Source organism: Neoarius graeffei, chromosome 8 (genome assembly GCF_027579695.1).
Source record: "Neoarius graeffei isolate fNeoGra1 chromosome 8, fNeoGra1.pri, whole genome shotgun sequence".
NCBI classification, from domain to species: Eukaryota; Metazoa; Chordata; class Actinopteri; order Siluriformes; family Ariidae; genus Neoarius; species Neoarius graeffei.
In genome coordinates this window covers 54,175,398-54,180,124 of record NC_083576.1, presented here as the reverse complement: position 1 = coordinate 54,180,124, position 4,727 = coordinate 54,175,398, and positions in this window count along the sequence as shown.

Genomic DNA, 4,727 nt, shown 5'->3' with positions numbered 1-4,727 from the left:
GACTCTAATTTCACCTTCAGATTAACTGCTAATCCTAGAGGTTCACATACTTTTGCCACTCACAGATATGTAATAGTGGATCATTTTCGTCAATAAATAAATGACCAAGTATAATATTTTTGTCTCATTTGTGTAACTGGGTTCTCTTTATCTACTTTTAGGCCTTGTGTGAAAATCTGATGATGTTTTAGGTCATATTTATGCAGAAATATAGAAAATTCTAAAGGGTTCACAAACTTTCAAGCACCACTGTAAGTTACATTTCACAAATACAGCAGGGAGATATTTTTTGTTGTTTTTTGTTTTGTTTTTTCAGGATTGTTGGTCAGCTTGCAAGATGGAAATTTAACTTGAGAGATACAGTGCCTTGCAAAAGTATTCATCCCGCTTGTTGTTTTGTCACATGACAAGCTGGAATTAAAATGGATTTTTGGAGGGTTAGCGCCATTTGATTTACACAACATGCCTACCACTTTAAAGGTGCGCATTGTTTTTGTATTGTGAGACAAACAATAATTAAGATGAAAAAACAGAAATCTGGAGTGTGCATAGGTATTCACCCCCCTCAAAGTCAATACTTTGTTGAGCCACCTTTTGCTACAATTACAGCTGCAAGTCTCTTGTCTTGGGGTTTGTCTCTATTAGCTTAGCACATCTAGCCACTGGGATTTTTACCCATTCCTATGCACACTCCAGATTTCAGAAATAAATTTTCATCTTAATTATTGTTTGTGTCACAATAAAAAAAAAACAATGTGCACCTTTAAAGTGTTAGGCATGTTGTGTAAATCAAATGGCGCTAACCCTCCAAAATCCATTTTAATTCCAGCTTGTAACGCGACAAAACAGGACAAACACCAGCGGGGATGAATACTTTTGCAAGGCACTGTATTTTATGTAGTTGTGTGCCATTTTTATTAGCATTTAGTTTGTACTTGGTATTAAAGAGCCTGGCTAGAACTACATGTTCTGCTAGATAGTATCATGAGGCAGGAATATATATTTTTCTTCTTGCTAATTCTCTAACTTTGCTGTCTAACTAAGATGTACCTCATATAGCCATGGCTAGCTTAATCCGATTGTTTCTCATGTTGACAGTCCTTTTAATACAAATACATTTTAAGAAAATACAGTTCAGATCTGTAAGAATGCTGGTGTATGAATGTGTAGCTACAGCTGATATCTGTGACATCAGCGAACGATTTGTGTCAAAATATTGTTCAAAAAAAAAAAGTTACTGCTGCGTTATCTGTCTAAATGTTAACGTTTTATTAATTTATTATGCAGCAAATGGACCAATCTGAAGATGATCCTGGGTCCTTGGATGATCAGATCTCCGTCAATCCAAGATGCAAAGTTTTGAAATACGTGAAATGTAGAAGATGTGGTTATATTGTCATGCTGCCTTGAGATTGGGAAAAGAACGGTTTTGTCCTATGTCGGACATTTCCTTTATTACTGCTGAAATTTGATGAACTTCTGTTCTCTGAATTTGTATTGTTATATTCTGCAGTTTGATTTCTGTGACTCTTATCATGGGTTATTCTGTGAATCTTACTGTTAATACTTCATGATAATAAATGTGCTGACATCATGAATAGTGTATTATTGTCATTAACTAATTTTGTGTCAACACTTTTTTTTTTTGTGTGTGTAGGGTTTTAGGCATTTTTTTTAAACACAGTGTGTGTAGCCAAGGGCAGCACGTAATGTGTTAATATTACACATTTACATATCTGCATGTGGTGATGTAGTGGTTAGCACTGTCGTCTCAGGTTCTGGGTTCGAGCCCGGCAGCCGGCGACGGCCTTTCTGTGTGGAGTTTGCATGTTCTCCCCGTGTCTGCGTGGGTTTCCTCCGGTTTCCCCGACAGTCCAAAGACATGCAGGTTAGGCTAATTGGTGGCTCTATGCCCATGTTTACATTAGACCGTATCAGCGGATCATCAGATTAACGTTTTAAAAACGATTAGTGTGCACACAGCAACACCAATACACGATTTGCGTGCACACAGCAACACCAATACACGATTCGCGTGCACACAGCAACAACAATACACGGATACGCTCGGCTCCGCAGGCATCCTGCGCTCCAAATCACTCTGCCCTGAACAGCGAGTGCCCTCTGGAGGGTGCGCACTCCGGCCCTGCGCAGCTCACAGAGCGCGCGAGTGTAGTGCACAAGCCGTGATTCGGGACTGAGCCGCTGTGTGTGTGATCCCAGCGCATATCACTTACCACTTGCAAGTGGAAGGATGGCAAGCCTAAAGACAATCATAACTACACAATGGGCAGTATTTGCATCAGTATTTGCAGTATTTTCATACTTTTATACTCTTTAATGAAAGGTGATACAAGGCGGAAGTCCGCGCCGTTTTTCAGCAGTCGCGTCACATGACCAACGCCAGCGAATCAGGAAGGTGGATGTCACAGTGACGTTGTCCAATGAGACGCCAGCTAGAGCTCAGCACAGCGTATCCGCGTATTCTCAATGTTTACACAGCACCGGAGCTGACACGATCTGGATTGAATACGTGGACGCTGGCGGATTCCCGTTTCCCGGCGTTTTAATGTAAACGGACAGTGCATCCGCGAAGAAAACGAGACAGATACGGTCTAATGTAAACGTAGCCTATGCGTCAACCCTGTGATGACCTGGCGACTTGTCCAGGGTGTACCCCGCCTCTTGGCCCTAGTCAGCTGGGATAGGCTCCAGCTTGCCTGCGACCCTGCACAGGATAAGCGGTTATGGATAATGGCTGGATGGATAGCTGCATGTTAACTTTCCTGACACATTCACTCTGTTAAAATCCTACACAATAAATGTGTCAATATTAACACAAGTGTGTCCCAGCACTCACCCACTGACGTGTAAGAATTTAATCGGGTTTGTGTCAGGTTTAACACATCCTTTCTAAGAGTGCAGACATTTTGACAGCTGATATCTGGTCTGAATTGGTTCGGCTTATGTACATTTAATTAACACATGTGACTAACGTGATCAAAGCATAACATTTTCACAGTGAGGAAATCACACTTGGTTAGCTTTTATGCACATCTTTATACACACTGACTTTTTTTTTTTTTTACCACTGCATTTCTTAAACTGGTTCCTTATCTAGCATGACCTTTGCAGGATGTCAGTAAAGGGAAGATCATAAATTATGGTTAGTGTCGCTATTCTGTTTGCAGGTTTGTGAACTCCACCAACTACAATCAAGTCCACTCTGTAATGGCATATTAAGTGGTGATGAGCCATTTGATGATGCTGTTGGAAATCTGGAGATGAATTGTATCTTCTGGAAACGTACTGATGCAAGTAGAAGTTCATTAACGCCAGACAAGAATACTATTATAGCTTCAGGTGCACAAAAGTAAGCCACACTTGTCATACTTTTCTTACAAATCTCTTTTGTCTTCTCATCATCATTATATTCTGAAGTATTTCGTCAGTTGAAAAGACGGGGCGACAAAGCAGGCCAAAGCAACAGAGCTCACTCTGGTCAGATTTGCAAAACAGATTGGAGGCTATAACTTTGCATATCTGGAACATTTTCAAAACGTGCACAGAAGCTGAGACTATGTCGAAGAGACCGTGTAATATCGCCATGCCTTCTCAAAGTGTATTGTTTATTGCATGCTCTTTCAACAATCATATAATAAAAACACCCAAAGGAACTGTTGTTGTCAAAGTTTCGGTGATTTTAATTACAACATATTAAAGCTGAGATACTGCCACCCTGTGGACAGAGCTATGAAGTGCAGCATGCCGAGTAGCTAAATAACCCATTTGAGTGCCAGCTGTATAAAGAGCAGTTACTTTCGATTAAAAATGAACTCTGCTCTCGAAACTGATTTCTAGGAAATTGTAAAAACAAATATCAATATCTTCACTGTGAAACAGTCAAGAAACAAGCAGATGCAGGATTCATCCCACCTGAAACAATTGGTATTGGCTATAGGACGTGAGTGTCGTAACCTCTACAAAATAGTTCATTAAAGTGCTGATGACACATTTTTGACATCTTTGGCGATGTTTTATAACATAAAAAGTAATTCCCAATGATCCATATATTAATTCACGAAGGCGCCTATTTTACAAGTTATGATAAAAAACGTGGCTATTTGGGCAAATTTGACGGGGCTGCAGCACCCAGGAGACGAAAGAGGAGGAGGAGCTATATGACGTCAGCAAAAGAACCTTCCTCCTAACTTACCAGTTTGTTGTTGATGCGACAGGTGTTCAGTTCATCATTATTAGTATTATTATTATACATTATACATTTTATATATATTAGTTATTATGCCTTCGCGTTGTGTTGCCGGCTTTTGCTCCAAAACCCACAAGGATGGGGTAAGTTTATTCAAGTTTCCCAGAGATCCCGAGCTGCATGCGAAGTGGGTGAAGCAAGTCAGGCGCACTCGTGACAAGTGGGAGCCCTCACCAACATCCGTCCTGTGCTCTGAACACTTCGATTTGGATTGTTTTGACACCCTTCCCAGCTTAAAAGAATCTCTTGGGTGTTCAGTTCAGCACAAACGTGTGTTACTACCATCAGCAGTGCCTACACAGTGTTGCCAGATTGGGAGGTTTCCCGCCCAGTTGAGCGGTTTCAAGTGCATTTTGGTGGGTTTTGAACATATTTTGGGCTGAAAAACGTCAGTAGTATCTGGCAACAGATACTGCTGACATTTTCCAGCCCAAAATATGTTCAAAACCCACCAAAA